The following is a 20,763-nucleotide window of genomic DNA, read 5'->3' as shown; positions in this document are numbered from 1 at the left end:
TCACTGCCCACAAGCACTCTCATAATTCCAAAACTCTCAGTGGCACATCGTAGTTCATGATTAACTGGACAATTTCATAGCCATTACTTGGAAGCCATACCAACCCATTTAGATGGAATCAAGATAATGAACTCCTGTGTTTCCTACCATCACGACTGACTCCATCATCTACAACATTAACACTCATTGTATGAATTTGCATTTTTTCAAAGCAGCCACTGTTTATGACTGACCAGATTACAAAAACAACCATAGTAGATACCTGAGTTCATGTCTCAATCATGGTAGATACCTGAGTTGATGTCTCTAACAAGCCCATTGATCTGGTCTTCCATGTTGCCAGCATCTCCACCTTGTGTATTTGAAGGCCAGAGGAATTTGTTTGCCTCTTGGAAACATTTTCCAACACTCTAGAGCTCATGGACCAGATCCTCCATGCAGGTGATGCCATATTTACCAAGAGATAGAGTCATCCATTAGGGCAATTGCTTCTTGTTGATCATGCCATAACCACACTTGCAGAGCAGTTCACTTACTGACTTCAGGTTTGGGCAGCCCCGAGCAATATATGGTTCCATAGTCCTCAGCAAGTGAACTGGAGCTGCGCTGAGCTTAACAAAGGTGCCATTGAGGATCTGGTGAAGGCAAAGAAGCTGCCATAACTTTTGGAATGTTGGGCTCATGCCATTGATGCCTCTGATACCAGTGAGACCCGGATGCCAATTTGGGCTCCCCAGTGTAGAGGTTGCCTGTTCTTGCCATCCCAGCCATTCGAAGCTCAGTTCTGGAATCTAGAATCTATGTTTCTTGTGACATTGCTTAACCTTTTCATAAACTTTCAAAGCATCTCTTGGGCAAACTTCAACTTGACAACTTTTTCTCTCTCTTTTTTTTTAATGGTCCCAGCACAACAGGAAGTTACGTCTTCTTCCCTCTGTACCTTCCAGGGTCCTAGCCAGAGCAGGCTCCCATTTTATTATAAGTAGCAAAGCATCCAGTGACACTGGGACAATAATTAGCCATCCTGTTGAGAAACCTGCTGTAGATCAGGGCACCCCAAGTGTGACCCTCAAACTGATGTTGGCCCCTGAACTGTTGTCACCATTCCTGTGGAAGTAAGAAATGAAATTAACAGTGAGCATTTAGAAACATCTATGGTGGTTTTTCAAGACATGTAAGCATGCCATCGGCGGGTCTGTCCCTTTCACCAGTGTGTAGACACATCAGAGCTGTCCAGCTCCCATGAAGAGTCATGCTGGAGATGGCTGCCTACTAAGCTGTGCAGTAGGACCTTGTATTGGTCTGTGAGGGGCTGAAAATGAAAGCAAACAAACAACTATAGAAAGTATGACAAGGCTTGCTGAGTCCATTTTTTTTTTTTGTCGTGGAACTGGTCCTAGTATTTAACTTGCAGCTAGAAAGAGGTGAGTGTAGAGATTTAAAGTCTTAATAAGAGAGTCCCATGGGGTGACCATATCTCTGTCTTCCCTGTGCACCCTCCAGAGTCTCAACCAGAAAAGAAAGAGGCATTTGGGAGAGGGTTGGAGTTGGTTGGAGTAGGATACGCCCTAGATATTGCCAGGTCAGTGACTAGAACACGGGTGGACTCCATCATGTGGATCTCCAAGGTCAACAAATCTTCCAGTTCCCTGGTGCACCCAGATCCCCAACTTCCCACTTGCAGGAATTTTAATGCAAGGCAAAGCCTCTTCCTCCACAGTGGTTAGTCATAATACTTGTTCAGAGAGATTGATTCAGTTCCTTTGTCATCAGATGATTCAAGAACACTTGTTACTGGTTTGTTCATCTAGAACAAGTAAAAGAGGCATCTAATGATGGCATTGATGTGGTGGTGGTGGTGAGCATAGCATAGTTCTGATTCCCATCTTAGTCAATGGATTTCTTTATTTCCTCAAGTTTGTGCCAATATAGTCATTCAGGGGATAAACAACAAAAGGGTGGCCAGATCTTCTAATGACTGGAGGTCTGCTATCCAGGGCCAATATCCAGCCCTCCTGCTCAGCCCCCACTCTTGCCCCACGGTCTTCTAATAGGCAAGTTGGAATCACACACCCAAGAGAAAAAATAATTTAAACCACAGTTCAAGAACAGTATGTCCATAATTAAGAAAAGATTTTTTGATTCTTAAACTGAAAACCCAACACATGTTCAATGCTTGGAAAAATGGACAAAACAAGGCTGAACACTTGAACAGCTTGTTTTTAAAAGAATTCTGATTTCTAAGAAAATGACCCTGCTGTGGGTAGCTTAGATATTTGCTTAATATTGGTCGTCACGTCAGAGTGAGGAGAATGGTTTGAGGAGCAGTTCTTGAGCCAGAGTGCTCCGTTCTGCTCTGACCCTTAACATGTCTCAGTAATGATGAAAGAAGAGTTAAGCGCCTCTTAGTATTGACCCATCATAGAAAGAACCAAAATGTGAGGAAGTTTGGACACGCTTCTGCCTAGAAAATATGACATGGAAGCTGGCAGCTCAGCTTCCTTCAAATTTCCAAATCCCCGAATCATTAATTTTAAGGAGAAGTCTATGGATTGATTCAGGTAAGCTTCATTTAAGAAAATGATTTTCGTAAATGTCCTTTGAACTTGAGCTAAGCTTTGCTGGAGTCCTTCCCTTTAATAACTTATCAGCATGCAGCCCCGGAGTACTTTTACTCTCATCTTCTCTCTCTCTCCCTCTTGTTGCTCTCCCTTTTCTGTTTTTATTTATTCTTTGTTTTCTCTCCTTCCTGCATTTCCTTAAAAAAAATCACCTCCCTTGTCTGTCTCTCTTGGTCTTTACCTACTGCCACCTCTTCCTTCCCTCTTAAATGTCTGCTCTTTATTTAATTGAAAACCATTCTAGGTACGTGGGCAAAACTCTTTTTCCCAAATTGGCTTCCTGCCTTACTTACTCATGAACTCCCAGCTCGGGGAAACAAAGGAAAAGAAAAACCTTACAATTGTTTCTTATTTCCAAGGCAACAAAATGTCTTGATAGAACTTAGTAAAATGGGTAGAAAGGTTCAACTTGCCCCCCACTAGCACCTGCCTTGGGTGGGTTGTTCTGTGCAAGTTTTTAAAAGACCTCAGAAGCATTCAGTCCTCATTATCATAAGCCCAGTGTATTTATGGTGTCAAAGTAGGTTTTGGAAAAGCCAAGAGCAACTGTTACACAAGTTGCCTCATTATCAATAATCTAGCATCATGCCCTTTTATGTGTCACTTCTTTACACAATATACTATCATTGACGACTTTTAGCAAATACATCATGGCAAAGGATTACTCTCATCAGAGACAGCCTTTGAAAAGGATATGCTAATTTCTAGGGAGCAAGAAAACATCAAAACAGTGCCAGCAAATAGCCAAGGGACTTTTATGTCTTAATATCCTTCAGAAGTGCTTTATCTCCTAGTGCAACGTGTATCATAGTATAAACAGGAAATGAAACAGCCACAGCATCAAAGAAGTACCGGCCATGGCTGTAATTTCAGATCAGGTTTAATAAAGGTTATCTACAGTGGGCTAATCAAACAAAAGGGTGCATGCTTTAAAGAGCCATTTGATAATTCCCATTTAAGGTGTCTTATCAAAGAGATCCTAACAATGTCTTGTGGCTGCTGCTGAATCTCTGTATCTCCTTGCCAGCGAGACTCCCTTCCTTGATTGCAAAGCTCTTTTGATGTCCTCATTTTTAGGTGATTCTAATTTGGAGGTGATCAGCGTATCAGCAGTTGGCCTACTTTTACCCAGGCCTTGGCTCCAAATAGGTGTTTTCCAATATGTACCCAGGAATCTGCACAGCAAGGGAGGGGACCCGGGAAGGCACCCAGATGTCTCGGGATCTAGACATCTCCAGGGTGTCTGGAGAGGCGTCAGAGCCGCAGCCAAGCTGGGTTTCCCTGTTGAGAAAGGCACCAGGTCACGGCTTCTCACCGAAGTGTGAACTTGGAAGCCACCACAAGGAACCATCCTTTGGCTACTTCTTATTAATGCAGCCCTTGAGGCTCTGATTTAGATGCCCAACGTGTTCTTGGTATTTTCTGGCCAACAAATGACCAAGAAAAGGAACGCAATCTTCTCTGTCCGCATTGAACAGCAATGCCTTTGACGTTTTAAGCATGGAGATACACAGATGAAAACAGATGGCAGAGTCTCCAAGGTCAGATTCAGGGGGACCCTGTGCCAGGGACCCTTCTGTGGACTTGGTGACACAGCTCTGTACCCCCCAACCCCAACGACACTCCACACCCCTCCCTTGGCAGCGGGGAGGGGCAGGATCCCAACATTTGCAAGGCAGATAGGCCTGTTCAGCTTCTCTTGCCATGGCGTGACACCGGGGGTGCGGGAGGACAGGAGGCCACCTGCCAGCAGCCCAGGCCCCTCCTCCTCACCAGCGAGGACGACTCGGGGCGTGAATGGTCATCTGCCCAGGAATGGCGCCTGGCTCAGCTGCAGCCGGAATGAGTCATGTTGATAATTCCTCCCTTTGAGGTATTTCCAACAAAATTCAATATCCCATGGCCAATTTCTGCATTTAGTCTGTCCATGAGGGAGTGGAGGCGGGGTGCACAGGGGAGTGTTCTGGCTGGGGAAACCCACATTTTGACGGCTTTCCCTCTCCCACAATAGCCCAGACCCCCAGCTCCCAGCCCCTCCTGGGAGGAATTCCTGCTATCCCCCGGGCCTCGGTCCCAGCCCCTCCGCAGACCCCAGGGAGAGGTGGGGAGGAGCCCCTCTGGCACATCGCCCACAAACTATCCATCTCAGGCGTCAGCCAGGATGATCCCCCTCCCCCGCCCCAGCTGTTGCCATGACAGGCCTCTCTGCAGTGGAGACCCTGGCCAGCCAGATGCCGGTGGCCGGGGCGGGGAGGTCAAGGCCATGGCTGGGGCAATGCCATATGCCAAGGCCTGCAGCTGAGGGCTGAGTCAGCCAACAGTTGCCCATTGAGACCCCCTCCAGCTCGCTGTGGCAGCAGCTGGGGGGCGGAGAGTCTTTCGTGCTTTGTTGATGATATTCTTCCTTTTTCATCTCTTCCCTCGTCCTCTGGCCCCCAACAGGGGCCTAACTATGCCCAGCCCAGCACATCACGTGGCCACACGCCGGGCTACGTGACAGCCATGCTGATGGTGCAGAGTGGAGTCTCCGGTCGCCATCAGGGTCCCCCCACCAGCAAACCCTCTGCCCCCCGCGCCGACCCTGACCCAGAATCTAGCCCCCACCAGCAAAAATCAAATTTGACAAATTCCCACCATACCAGCAACCCAGCCCATCCGAATTCCAAACCCTTCCTGTAATCTCTCCACCCTTATATTCTGTGTGCAGGAATCTGATAAAACAAAAACTCAATCACTCCCACAAACAATGTGGGCTGCACCATCCATTCAGGATAACAGATCAAAGGCACCAAGGACAGAGTCATAAACATCAATCTCAACCCCCCAGGACTTTTATCCCTCGATCTGAACCCCACCCACCCCAAGCCAGGACGGACAGATGTGGCGGAGACTCCGGAATGGCTCAGGACTGCCAGCCATGGGAACAGTTGGAGGGAACACAAGCTTGTCAGAGTCCATTTGTAAAGTTTGCTTGTAATGGGAGTTAGCGTTTCCTTGTTTCATCCCTTGTAACTTAACTGTTAGCCAATAGGGTGGTTGCCTAGCTAACGGGCAGGTTTGGGAAGGTCGAAGCCACAGGCAACAGCCTGGCACCATAATTTTTCATTTCACTAATTCATCGAGCATTTCTAAAGAGTTTTCTTTTACACATAAGCATAGAGAGACACCTGCTAGCGTTCAGAGCCCACCTGTCTTACATGAATATAATATTCCCTCCCTCAAAGGATCGTCGTGACAATTGATCGTTTTCTATGCTCTATTTGCCACATCAATTTCTTTGGGTGATCAAAGTGACTCTTGAGAACTTGGAGAGACCAGGATTTTGGTTCAGTTCTGCCATTTATTTGCTGCAAGAGCTTTCATGTTCTCTTCTATAAACCTCATAGGATTGTTGTGAAGGATGAAGTCATTCATCATTATAATGGCAACCTTCCTGAGTACTCAGCATGGACCAGACATGGTACAAGGCATATGAACTTTTCTTATTTAATCCTCTAAACGATGCCATCAGGTAAGGACTGCCATTATTTACATTTTGCAGATGAAGAAACTAAGGTCCAGAGAAGTCCAATAAGTTGCTCAAGGTCACACAGCTGCCAAATGGCATGACTGACATTGAACCCTGACAAATATGCCTGAATGTAAAATTACAAGGTGGAAGAGCCAGTAAAATATTTAGTTATAAAATAAAATCAACCTGAAGCCTCAACGTATCAAAGAAAAGTGTCATTTTAATTAATAAGTAATAACGTATTTCATAAAGTCAGATTAACAACCCTTGGTCATTGCACCATCAGTAAGAGCCATATTTTTTTAAATATTAGTGCATGTGTCATTATTTCAAACATCTTTGTTGTGAAATATTACCTATGTGCACGCACAAAAACAGGATGCCAATAAATAGTTTAATGAATAATTATAAAGTGGACACCCACATAACCACCACCCAGGTCAAGATACTGAACTTGTCAGAATTTTAGACATCCTCTCCCTCCCTGCTTCCCCTTTCCAATTATACTCCCTTCCCTCTCCCTGAGCGCACCACCCATGATGCTGTTTTACTTGCTGAAAAATGTTAAATTGAAGCTGATAGATTAGCCCGTGAGTGAAGAATAGTTCTACATTTTTAAGTGGTTGGGAAAAAACTAGAAGAACAATATTTCCTAACACATGAAAATATATGAAGTTCAAATTTTAGGTTCCAAAAATAAAGCTTTATTAGAAAAATGCCATCCTTCTATATATTTTCTGAGTGATCTTGTGCTACCAGGAAGAGGTAAGCAACTGCAACAGTTGTAATCCCACAAAAGTGAAAACACTTATTATCTGGCCCTAGACAGAAGTCTGGCAACCCTGTGCTAGATGACAATTCATGCTTAACACAGCTCAAATGCTGGTTTACTGCTCCAATGCTCAAATTATTTTTATATTTTCACTTTAGTTAGATGGTCACATGAACCTTTTGATTCATGCTGATAAGAGGTTGACCGGGTCCAATTTTTGCACACCTCACCTTGCAATTTCAGAATCCTCTTTAATTAAACTGATGTAAAGACTCCAAAGAGAAGTAGCTTGAAATTTGATTTTCAAATTGAAGCAATCTCTAGCCTGGGCTGACATTCTTTATCATAGATGTAGCAGTGAGAGAAGGGTCCTTAACTTTGTAGTTGTTGTTTTTTTTTTTAAGATTTATTTATTTATGCACACAAGAGCTGGGGGTACAGGCCAGAGGTGTAGGGGGTGAGAGGACTCATCAGAGACAGAGCGGGGAACAGAACAGGCAGACTGACTGAAATACACCACTGAGGGGAGCCGTGGGGAGACAGGAGAGGTCTGCTGCACCATGTGGGTTGCTCCCTGGCCGGCTGGGGATCGAACTCATGCTGCAGAGGCTGCGGATTGCTTTGTAGTGCTGTACTTAACCCCTTGTGCCACCAGGGAGGCCCAGGTCCTTAACTTTGAATGGGTATCAAAAATGAAATCTATGGTCTAACTGTATCACAGTGGCATGTGACTAAGTTTCCTTGTTATTGTACAACTGAAAATGAGGCCTCCCAAAAACATGCTTCGAGCAGATGTGCCTGAGCTCTGCTTCCATGTGCTGGAGCCGTGCACAGTTCTATGTGCGCAAACATGCCAAGCCTGCATTTACAAAAATCCATGTTCACCTTTTCTCATCAAAGACACATTGACAAATTCGAATGTATGCCCAGAGACAAGAAGTTAAGATGTTGGTGTCTTCTGAGATGTTACTATTTGGAAGGTAATGCTCATGAGATCTGTTGGTTTTGATTCCAGTTTTTAAGAGCCTAATTTTTTTAATTGAAATTGAATGAAAGGGTTGGGGAACTTCCAACCACTCACACATACTCCAGGAAAGCGCTCCTACAATTAGGGAAAGATTTGCCACCTGTTGGTAGGCAGTTATCCTCAGAGCCCACAAAGGTGGGAGTAGGTCTGGGTATCAGGATTGGATGGGGACATTATAGTCATAACCCACAGCACACAGTCAAGTCCAACAAAGCCTTGGCTGATGAGGCACGCAAGGCTGAGAAGCACTAACCTGGGGTTGGGTTGAGCCTGGGTTGTACTTCAGTGTCGTTAAGGATGAACTGGCAATGGTCTTAGCATCCTCCTGGCATCTTCTTGAGCATCTCCTAACACTTTTTTCCCATCTCCCCCCACACATGACTCTAGTCTCTTATAGGCACATCTTTCCTGACCTTCCTCCTACCTCTCCCACTGCCTGGCCCACCCACATTTCTCCTGCAGACAGATTCTGGGGGCCCCTACTTGTACTGGGTAGGATCAAACTAATATTGACTGGAGAAACTGAGTCCTCGTACTGTCCTACTTCAACGCTTACATTTTCATGGACTCTTCAAGAGGTGCTAAAATCTGATTCAATTTGTACTAAATACAATCACTATTTTTGCCATATACAAGACTGGAGAATTTGACTCACACATTTATTTTTATTATTATGTTCTCATTATTAATGCTCTTGCTGTATATATTTTCAAAAAGAAGCTTTATTTCTGTACCTTATATGGAAAATCAGCAGGACCGCCATGCACGAGAAAGAGAAAAGCAAAGAGAGCAAAGTTAAGTTACACTCTCTGGGTCCTGTTTGAGCTGAGGGTCCTGAGCCCCAGTTCTGTTCTCTGGGCTCCTTGAAGTGGGGATAAGCAGCTGAGAGAGGTGTTAATGCACTGTCAGCCCAGGCTGAGCCGGGTTTCCTTGCCTGGAATCAGGATTGAAAACCAGACACATGACGGGGAGGGGGTGGGGGGTGTTTGGGGTGGGGGCGATTAGGGTCAAATTAAGGGGGGGTGGGAATTGTATAGGGAATATAACCAAGATGAAAATGCACACATTGTGCAAAAATGAAAAATGATGTAAAAATATATAAAATAAAATAAAATAAAATAAAAAAGAGAGTTGCCTGGGGGAGTCACTGCCTCCTGCATTCCCCTATAATAGACAGCTCACTCCTTCCTGGAAGCCCCACCCCTGTCCCACACAGTGGGGGACAATGTGGACTTGAGCTCAGGGACCCAGACTGGGGGTGAGGGGTGGGGCGCTGCTGCTGCTGCCACTTACTAGCTCTGTGACCCTGGCAAGTTCTTACCCTTGCAATGCTCCCCGAGTCTAGAAGGAACAATAACAGCCCTTTGAGATGATGTAAAGATTCGGCGAGATGTTACATGCACAGTTCTCAAGACAGCGCTATCCAGATGAAGTACTCACCAGATGCATTCATTTCTTCCCCGAGTATCTACCTGCCACCTACAATGGCCCGGACACTGCCCTCGCCATTGAGAACCCATTGTCAACAAGCAGACTGAACTCCTCGAGCTTTGGGGTTGTGCCAGCGCCCCCGTGGAACGCCCTGAGATTATGCTTGGTCTTCAGGAGGACTTCACAGGCATCAGGCAGAGAGACTCGGGGCTTGAGGCAGGCCTAGGAGCTCACAATACCTGCGTCTGCCATGGGGGACCAGCATCATGCCCTCTTCCCAATGTCCCTGTCTTTGCGCTCACAGGGACAACCTCTGTGCCTCAGCCGGAGCTTTATGGGAAAGAGCCCTGTTCTCAAGACAGAGATCAAAGACTCCAGGTAACCAAGGCAACCTGGGAGAGGGCCTCTGGGATGCTGGCCTTCCCTTAAGTCATGTCAGGCTGGTGCTGAGCTGTGTGTGGTAGATGTTTTCTAAGGGGGACCCGAATGCTTAGAAGAGCAGGTTTCTGAGGCCTGCAGAAGATCTCATTTTCCCTCTTGTGAGGAGAACAGGACTTACCAACACTAATGAAACTGAAGCACCAGGGTCTCTCACTCACGTGTGCCCCTCTTGAGAGCTGGCAGGTGCTAGGAGTTCTAGAACGTGCTAGAGGAGAGAAGCTGTTGTTATCAGGAAGCAGCTTTCTCTAAGCATTTGTAATTAAAATATTTTGAGTTTGTATTCCTTCTCTTAAAGAGGAACGCCAGAATCCTGTAAACTTTAGGGCCCATAAGCCTGGGTTTGACTCAAACTGGGGGGTCCCTATAGAGAGGTGATGTGGCCCCCAGAGGAAGCTGGTGCAGGGAAAAGGCAAGATTGTGACGCAATCAGGTTCTACTTGAGCTCTTGCCACGGGCAATCTGGGTGAGCACAGGCGAGTCCTTCACCTCCCTGGAGCATTGGCATCTTTTAAAGGGAATGAGTTGGCTGGTGTCTCACCCTCGCCTAGGTGTTGTGCTTCTCTGCCCTGGCAGATTCTGGGGCCAGGGAGATCGGAGGCAGAAGGTCTATGGGCTGCACGCTCCTCCCACCCCTGTAACTTGTTCTCACCAATGTGCCACCCTCACCCTGGGCAGCTCGGTGAGGTTTCAGCACATCAATTTCCACAACATCTGCTCCAACCAGCAAATGAAAATCTTGCTGTTGACAACAGCCTGTATTTCATTTATCAGAGGATAAACACACCCTTGTAATGGAGTCTATAAATGAAGGTTGCTGATGACATTGTGATGCCCTGTGGAACTTTCAAGCTACAACACATCTTAGCTGAACAAACCCAAGGTCATTTTATCGAGGGCACTTAGGAGGATTCCATATGAAAAAGGCATTGCTGGTCCTGAAGTTTGCATGGGTTAGTGGGTTAGTTCATTAACCTGGAATTTAATGCCAAAAAACCCCTAAAAAAACCCTTTATTCATTTAGATAGATGAAAAAAATCAAATAATAGAAAACCCAAATAATGCCAGCCTCAACACCAAGAAATTTATTGGTTCTACTATTGAAAAATTCAAAGATAGTGTGGGTTTCAGGAATGGTTTGATCCAGACATTCAAAGGATTCCACTGCTTTTCTCTCTGAAATGTTTTCTCCGCCTTTCCTAATGGGTAACTTAGTTTGACTGTCCTGAAAAGTAGACTCTTTGACCAGGATTCTAGTGTAAATGGTTTATTTGGGGGGCAGTTTCAGGATACCCAAGTAGAAGATAGTGAAGTGAGACAGAAAAGGGCAGGCAGTTATGACTTTACCACTGGGTGTGCTATCAAGCAAATGACAACTAAGGGCAACTGGAGCTCTGTCCTGCTGGAAAACTCAGAGGAGAGTGTAGACCATGCAACATCAAGACCTCCTGCCCCAGGGCAAGGAGTAGAGTATGAACCTACCTATTCCTACCAGCAGTTACACTGAACTTGACTTTGTGTCCTCCTATCCATTCATATGTTGAATTCCTGACTCCAAAGTGATGGTATCAGGAGCTGGCCTTTGGGGTCCTTGTGAGTGGGGTTAGTGCTCTTACCAAAGGAACTCTAGAGAGCTCTTCAGCCTGCTTTCATTCTGTGAGGACTGGGCAAGAGGTCAGCGGTCTGCTTTCTGGGGAATAACACTCTCTAGAGGCTGGCTTTGCTGCCTCCCTGATCTCAGACTTCCAGCCTCCAGAACCATAAAGAAGAACTTTATGTTATTTATAAGCCACCCAGTCTATGGTCATTTGTTATAGCAGCCCAAACTGACTGAGACAGGCAGGCATGGGGTAGGTTTCTCTCAGTGAAAAAAATATTCCAAGAGTATGGAGTCTTTCCCCCAAATTGAAAGTAGAACTACTGTATGATTCAGCAATTTCACTCCCAGATATCCATCCAAAGAACATAAAAGTAATTTGAAAAAACATATGCACTCCTGTGCTCCTGGTAGCATCATTCATAAGATATGGAAACAACCAGAGTGCCCATCAACAGATGACTGGATAAAGAAGATGTGGTGCATGTGCACAGTGGAATACTACTCAGCTATCAAAAAGATGGAATCTTGCCACTTGCCACAACATGAATGGACCTTGAAGGGATTAGGCTAAGCAAAACAAATCTTAAAGAGAAAGACAAACAAAACAAAACAACAACAAACCCTTAGGTTCTAACAACAGAATGGTGACTCCCAGAGGGAGCAAGAGGGAGGTCGGAGCACCATGGAGGGGGGTTGATGGGAAAGTGGTGCATGGCAACTAGACCTCTGCTGCCTGTGGTGTGGTTTATACATTTGTTGAGGTGTGAATATGTGGTCTCTACTCCTGCAGTGCATACAATGTTGCACCCCTAAATCACTCCCAAAGAAAAAAAATCCAAAGCAGTCAAAGGCTTATTCCACATCTGAGAAGGGCAAACCACTGTCTCAGCATCTCAAGCTAAATCTGTGAGTCTCTCCAGTGCGCTGATAGAGCTCACATACCCGGCCCTGAACCAGTTGTGGGAGCAGGGATGTGCTGCTGGCTCAGCCCAGGGTCCTGCTGTCTCCCCTGCACTGGGTGGATTTCAGAAACCAAGATGCTGGGGAGGAAGGTGAGGGGAGTGGAAGATGCAGATGACATCATGGACCAGACTAATTAGCAGACACTAGGTTATGAAATTCACAGGCATGAAGATCTCTTACAGGAGTCACACAGCAAAACACTCAGGTGTCAGGCACATGCCGAGTGGAAGCTGGCCTCTGGGAGGCTGCTGGGTGCTGGCTGGAGGAACCAGACCCTGCTCTCAGCCCTGGGCAATGGCTGCCATGAGAAACTGTGGGCCAAGGGGTGCCAGATTTTTAACAATTTCAAGAGCAGCCAGAAATCTGGAGTTTTAACATGAAAACTCTGTCTGAAATGTTGGAAACAAATTCAAAATGTTTTGGATACTACATGGGCCAAATCACATACATCTGTGGGCCAGACAAGACCTGAGAATGCCAGTTTGCAATGCCTGGTGTGGATCTACCCTATCATCTCACAGAGGAAGGGCTGGTCAGCGACTTTCCCAATGTCATGCAGAGCTGGGAGGGGAACTCTCACCTGCCACTGTCATCTGGCGTAGTTGCCGACAGACCCAGCACAGGAAAAAGCCAGGATGGCAAATCTGGCCAGCCATTGGCTTTCGTAAATAAAGTTTTATTGGGACCCAACTGTGTGCATTTGTTGACATATCATCTATGCTGTTTTCCTGCTACAAAGGCAGGACAGAGACCAGATGGTCCACAGAGCTGAAAAGATTTACTATCTGATCCTGAATAGGAAGAGTTTGCCAATCCCTGCTCTAGACGCCTGACATCTGCAGATGTCATATTTCTTGTTTCAGCTATTCACGAGGTAGCCCTGAGAAGTATTGTTTAGTAACACATCTGAATCCCACTTGCAAGTGCAGCAGGTCTGGGGTGCAAGCCCCAGGCGAGGGGGCGGCAAGTGAGCCCAGCAGCTGAAGCTGCACCCATCTTTCGAGTTATTCCCAGGAGTCAGTGAAAAAGTGAAACCCACAGCAACAGCACCCCCGCCACCTTCTCTTTGTAGAAATGACCATGACGGGGGGCAGAATTTTAAGTGGAATTTAGAGCCTATGCACGTGAAGCATTTCATAATCACAAAGATATTTTAGGCAGAATGTTTGGTGAGGGTAGAGGCACACACGGCTCTCTGGGGATAGGAGGGCTGGGTATCCCAGCGCCAGTGTGATTTGAGAAGCTCTCTCGGAGATTGTTCCAGGAAGCCTATGCAATTAACGCAACAGCCTTGACTTGGATACAAAGGTTACTAACTCACATGAAACTCAGTCAGGATGCCTCGCTCTTGCAGGAAATGTGACCTCAGGCTTACGAAGGCCTCTGTTCTCCTGGCTTAACATGTCCCTCTCTCTGCCTATGGCATCTCATTTCAGATGTTCCAGGGCTGATCAGTGAGGCTGGCAGGAGGATTTGTGTATGTCCAGCTCGGCCCCCTGGGTTGGATCCCAGGAGTGGCGGCACCAGTCACTGGACCCCTTCCCTGCCCGGGGGACGGCTCTCCACTTTGGCAGGCAGCCCCACCGGTCTCGTCCTCCCTCCTCCTTGTCCTTCCTACCCCTTCCCCTCTTTTTTCACTCTTTTTCTCCCCCACTCCCTTTCAGAACTTGGAAAAGGGAAGAGATATTTCATTTGAAGCAACTGGTGGAAAGGTACCAGCACAGCTAGTTTTCTAAGGGGAATTTTCAGTTAAAACTAAAGTCACATATTTGGGGATTTTTAGGTGACCCATTCAAGTGCCAAGCAATTCCTCTTCCCACTTGAGCCCTAGATTTGTTCTAGGAGCCATCAGCTATGAAAGCACAATAGGAAACACAGCCCACAAGATGTTTGTTATGTTCCCAAAAGAATATAAGCAGTATTCATATTTGCAAGACGTTACTGGACAAAATAGCACAAGATTGTTGTATTACAGAGAACAGGCTAATCTAGTGAATCTGGTGGTGCAGGGGGTTGAGCGCAGGGCTGTGAGGCTGTCTGTAGCCTTTGTGAAATGAGTTTGATCCCTGGCCATGTGGCAGCAACCCACATGGCGCAGCAGACCTCTTCTGTCTCACCCGCTGCTCCCCTCAACAGTGTATTTCAGTACATCTACCTGTCCTGCTCCCCACTCTCTCTGGTGAATATTCTCACCCCCATGACTCTGGCTGTACCCACTTAAAAAAATAAGTAGATTATGTATCAGACTTTGTTGCATATGATTTGAACACTGATGTAGCCACTCTTCTCCTTTTGTCAAACATTTTTGCAAATAAAGCTCGTTAGGAGCAGAGGAAAGGATTCTAAGTTTCCACCAACCAAGAAGTAGAGACCATATTGCCTGAAAGAACAGGCATGAAGGCAAACAAGTAGAAAATAAAAGATACCTTAAAAAAGCCCACATGTTCCTTGGACGCTGCCTCTGTTAGCAAAGGTTATTCTTCACTTGGAATCAACTCATTCAAGCTCTAAGAATCTACTAGAATGCAGGGCAACTCTGGTGTAGTGCATTCACCTTTCATGCTAAAATTATCTGGAGCCATGCAGTTGGAAGGCCTATCTGGAAGGTCTATCTGGAAGGTGCGTGCACGCACACACACATGTACATGTATTTTATTACAAAATAAAAAAAGCATACTGAGTGACAGCTCAATAAATTGATAGCATTTTAATTTTAATTTTCTTCATTTGAATTACCTGCATTTCCACATTATACAGTGACCACATCTCACTGATACAATGGGAGTTGGGGGCAGAGAGGTTCTTCTAAAAAAAATTAGCAAGAACTAAAACACAAAGCTTTATGTTCCAGATTGACTGGTGATACCCTATTTCAATGATTGTGTGAAACGCTGTTATTTTAGGGATTCATAAAAAGGACACCACTTCCAATGAAACTGTGATGCTTATCAGCTGTAAGAAGCACACAGATTTCAGGGATGTCCAAATGGGGGAGGGCACCTTAGAAAAGGTAACCATGTGCAGCATCATGTGTACTAAGAAAGAAGATAAGTGGTCTCAGGGTTGGGGAGGAGAAATCGGAGCCAGAGGAAGTGGTGGCTGGCTGCTGGAAGAGCTGGGGTCCTAGTCTTGACCTCTAATCCCTGGTGGCCAAGGGTGCGATGAGTCTCCCACTCACTGCATGGTTCCCTCTTGAGGGGATACCACGGACTGGGCAGGGAACTGTGACGTTTAATTGGCTAATGTCTGGAGAACACTTTGAAGATGAAAAGTACCAGGTGGGTATCATCACCATCCACTTCTTAAGATGATACATGGAATAATAATAAAGTTCTTCCCCACTGGGCCTTTCATCCGTGGATTTCAAAGCACTTAGCGAGCCTTAATTAACTCTGCCAGCACCTCTATGAAGTAGGCATTAATAGCCTCTTGCCTTAAATGGAGAGAGAGGAGGGTAAGTGACTTGCCCAGGCCCTTAGAGAAGCAGAGACAAGTCATTCTGAAAGCATCCATCATTACACCAACACGCATTTAGTGTTTCTGCTGTGCCAGGCCTGGTGCTAAGGGTGGGGGACACCCCAGTTAGAGCTGGCCAGTACCGGCTCGCAAACACCTGTTGTCAAATTTTCGGGAATTTTGCAAACCAGTTGTGAAACAAAACCATTATTTAAAATGAAATTATATAAGCTTATAATTAAGTAAATTATATTGAAAACAAAGGTAATAAAAATTCAAAACACGGCACTCCTAATTATTTTACTCTATTCTCCTGTTATCTGTGCTCTTGAGGTTATTTACACCTGCAGTGTCTATAAGGGGGGAGAGAGGGGTGGAGACAGTGCTCTGCGCTTCACTCCCCCACTCCCTTTCACTGATGTTCACAGTAGACACTTGAAATCCGCTACAGGAGAGTTTTTACACCACAGGAATGGGCAGATGCTACAGATCAAAGCTTGATATTTTGTTTCCTTGACTATTCAGACTTAGAGATGAGAGATGGACGAAATGTTAACAGTGTGGTTAAAGTCAAACCTGCTGTCATCTCAGAAACTACTACATTGTGAATTGCATAAACATCAAATTGAGGAATTATGTTTCAGTATTCAAAGGTCATTATGCAAGTCAGCAGGGAAGTGACATCATTGATAAGTGAGTAAAATTCCCCCATATATCGTCATTGTTTCCCTTTCATCTTACTTGTTTAAAAAGTGAAAATATCAGTCAACTTTCCTGGCAGATCCACACATTGTTCAATTGCAGCCATTGGTTGGCTATAAGCATTTGACAAAAATCAAAGGAAGCTTTCTGTGAGCACCAATGAGTAAATAGAATTTACTGAAAATAGAATTTATATCTATTAGTACTGGGTTTGCAACATATCCTTTGTATGAGTAAATTTATAATTATAGAGATGCTTCTTTTCCTGGAGAGCCTGTTTGTTTTTAAACACTTATTAGCACGCCACTGGGGGCCATGGATGGGCAAGTCACAGCCCTGTTCTGAGAGAGTTGCCAGATAAACCGGTATTTTGAGAGTAAAAGACAATGACAGAGTCAGATGCAACTTTAGTGCTAAGCTTCCAGGCTTGTTCCTCACCTGGGAGGGGCCCTCACACTGTGTCACATGGTCAAATATTTTCATAAAATTTACAAAGTAAGATGTTGAATAGTCATCGCAAGACTTTCCTCTGCTTGCTTTTCCATTTCCCTTGTTCCTTCACCTTCTTTGGGGGATTGCTGGCAGGCAGGGGCCTGGTGCTGCACTCTTTCTCCAGCCAAGGCCTGTGACCCAAGGGGGACCCCACTGAGTCTGCCCAAACCCAGGAATACAGGACCTGCCAGAGGGAGAGGGTGAGTGGGGATCCACCAGGCTGGGCTCTGAGATGCCGACTTGCCCCACATGAAAAGTGCCCTGACTAGGAAGGGTCCCTGCCCACTCCGCCCAGGTCTTGTGTTCGGGCCTTGCTTTTGTGACCACTGACCCTTAGAAAGGCACACACTGTGGAAATGTGAGGACTGCAGATCTGCAGGGAGAGCAACAGCGTGCAAGGAGAGCACCAGGACTTTATAATGGTCATGATCGAAAAATCTGGCCAACCCCTGTCCACGCTTGGCTCATATCACACAATCCTCACACCGCTGTGATGTCAGCCCCCAGTTTTACAGAGGGAGCCATTGAGGAAGTCCAGTAACTTTCCAGAGTCTCCATATGTATATGAATATATATGTATATGAATACACGTATATGAATACATGTGAGCTACATGTGTGTATACATATGTATATAAGTATACACATATACACATATATGCTATATATGTATGTACATAATATACCTGATTTGTCTATCTGATATCTGATATATGCATACATGTATCCATATATTGATAGAGAATATATATATACATATATACACACATACACACACACACTCTCTCTCTCTCCATAAAAAGTACTTCGTAAAGAGCATTTTCACAGAGTATTTCGCTATAAAGAGTGTTCTAGACAGAGTCCATGGGGCAAGGAGTGAACACAACCCTGCATCTTGGCAAGCTCTGCTGACGCCTGCCTTCACCCAAGACTTCCTTCTAAAGACTTTCTCGAGAACTCTGAGCCTTCAAAGTGAGGAGTGGGATTTAAACTTCTCCATGAGACTAAAGCTCTGCTGCTTCAGAGAAATCCTGGCCCCGACTCAGACTCACGAAAGCAAGCAGCACCTCGGATTACACCAGATGCCCAATCCCTCCTGAGGCTGTGCCCCAACCCTGTCAGGCCATGTGTGTGGGCTCCACACAGTCTAGACGGTGGCAGTTGGTAGAGTTTAGTTAGTTGGGAGGAGCCTGACTCTTGGACATTAGGTGGGATGTCCTTGTGGGAAGACAGACCCTTCAGAGCATAATTGACTTGGCTCAGAATGTTCCAGAAGCAGCTTTCAGCTTAGAAGGCATATTGAGTAAAACATTCCACTCCTAAGAGTTCCCCAGGTAAGAGACAGTGAGAGTCCACCCCAGTGCTAGGAACACGCCCCACCAGGTCACCAACAGGGCCAGAGGTCAAGCAGAGCAGTTCACTGTCTGTGGACTGGACCACACTGCCCAGCCCTGCTTCCCCACCTTGTCACCTCCCTCCCCACCACTGCCATCCCACACGACTACCAGTCTAGAAGCAACCATTTCTACACTATAACTCTGCAGTCTTCCTGACCAAGTTGGTGGGCCAAAAACAGGTGCCTGGTCCAGCTTGACCAATCACAATCCATTCCTAAGGAATGAGAGAGTGGGGTGCCAGCTCGGCTTGCTAGCTGCTGGGATTGTATGGTGTCAGCCTACAGAGCCAGGGTGTCCAGGCAGCCTGTGGTCCACCAACATGGGGACAGAAGGAATCATGGACTCAAGACAGAAAGACTCAGGTATGCGCACAACAATGTTCTAATTCCTGGTTCCAGGCAGGCCTGTGCTCCACCTGCTTGCCTTCTCCACTTGGCACTTGGTGATCAACTTTTCCTTGGATCCCATATAATCCCCTGGTATTTTTCTAATAAAATCTCCCTTTTTGATAAACTAGTTGTGTTTTAGTAACTTGAATTAAAATCCTCCTAACTACATTGATCAATGCTGCATTGATTCTTTCAAAAAACTTTACCAGTTTTGTAAATTGTGGGCATGCAATTCCTGAGCCATCTGAGATGCAGATCAGGGTGACATGTTTATCCTGAAGACAGATAATTGGACAAAACCCAAGTACAAACCCAAAGTAAAAGGATAATGTCACACAGAGTCAGAAAAGTGAACTTTTAAGGCGGCCTAATCCAGCCCTCATTTGACACATTTCCACTTCCCAAAGGGTTTCAACCTGTTTTCAGAGCATTCTTAACATAAAAAGATCTTTCTAGGTTAAACCAAAATCTGCCTTCCTGTAACTTCCAACCACTGGTCTTAATTATATACCCCGGAGCTATACAAAAGAGATCAAAGTCTTCTTCCACATGATAGCACTTGAAATACTTCATGTCAAAATACTATTATTATTATTCCCATTTATTGAGCAATTACTACATGCCAGCACATGCTTATAGCTTTTCATTCTTATCACATGCTGAGAAGGTGATGGCCTCATTTTATAAACGGACAGCCCTGAGACAGTGTGGGCTGGAGCTGTGGGTGATTAAGGGGAGCTGGACCATGGGCCAAGTCTGATTGTCATATGTCACCATCTTTGGTCAAAAAATTTCCAAGAGCCTAAGAATTTGACGCTGGCCTTCTGCTCACTCTGATTTTGCATGTCATGATGAAAGGATGGAACATACTTAATGGTTTGTTGTCTTGATTTGTTATTTTTAATGTTTAATTCTTGAGACAGGTGAATCCACATACTTCTACCTGTACTGCTGTCCTGAGCCCTGGAAATGTTAGACGTGAGCCCAGTAGGAAATTTAGGAGGGACCTTTTTGAGGAACAGCCACTAAGCACTCCGGCCCATCTTAGCCTCACCTTGTGGACTCTTCAGAGTGCTGGTTTCCTGCAGAGGGGGCTTTTTTCACATTTCTGTCCCGCAGTCACTCCTTCTGATCTTTCACTTTCGGACGCTGTCAGTCAGCATGCCTGAACTCCAAGACCAGTTCTCTATTGCTGCGTAACAAACCACCCCAAAACATACTGGCAGAAAAAACCACCCTATTATCTTGGCCGTTTACATGGCAACGGATTGAACAGGGCACATCAAGACAAGCTTGTCTCTGTTCCACGTGTGAACACGTGCCTCCTAACCCAAGATGAAGTGATGAAGTTGCTTCCAAACAGGAACATTTAATTGCAATGAGAGCTCCTCCTCTGGAGAAGCCTGAAGCAGATCCCCTAGCCCTCCCTCCACCCGGGGCTTGCCTGAGAAACAAACTCTTGCTATTTTAAGCCACTGAGATTTGGGGGGGGGGTGCGGCAGATATTTGTTATCACAGCACAAGCAACCTTTCCTAACCCATGTGGGGAAAAAAGAAATAGCCAGGTGTCTTCCCCAGGTGCATTCTAAATAGGCCCAAGTGAGGATGATCAAGGAAAATGAACACCTTGATCAGTCACTGGCCTCTGTGAAACTTGTGATCCTCTTTTACTAAGATTCTTGGGAAATTTTGCAGGCTTAGCCAAGGGCATTCGGGGTATCTGCCCTGTGGTTCCCTACCCCCCACCTCTCGGCTTTAACCCATGGCAGTCACATGGAATCTGCTTCCTCTAGGTGGATCTTGTCTGAAAGGCAACCTAGATACACAGCCTGGAGCCAGCTTTTGGTTTTAAGATTCTTTCCCGTCACTCACCCCAGCTGTGGTCCGCTGGAGAACGTACCCCTCCTTCCACAGGTCGGTGAATCGCCAAGTCATCGTCCACGCAGCACAATCAGTATGCGCCCC

General features: G+C 45.7%; 1 pseudogene; it reads right to left on the bottom strand.

Moving 5' to 3' along the window:
• Positions 1–275: 275 nt before the first annotated feature.
• LOC119231621 (60S ribosomal protein L7-like) lies at positions 276–5,125 on the bottom strand (annotated as a pseudogene).
• Between the last annotated feature and the right edge of the window lie 15,638 nt (positions 5,126–20,763).

Source organism: Talpa occidentalis, unplaced genomic scaffold, assembly GCF_014898055.3.
Source record: "Talpa occidentalis isolate TD23 unplaced genomic scaffold, MPIMG_talOcc4v2.1 talOcc4.7, whole genome shotgun sequence".
NCBI lineage: Eukaryota > Metazoa > Chordata > Mammalia > Eulipotyphla > Talpidae > Talpa > Talpa occidentalis.
The sequence above is the reverse complement of the archived record's forward strand: the minus strand, read 5'-3'. Positions and strand labels throughout refer to the sequence as shown.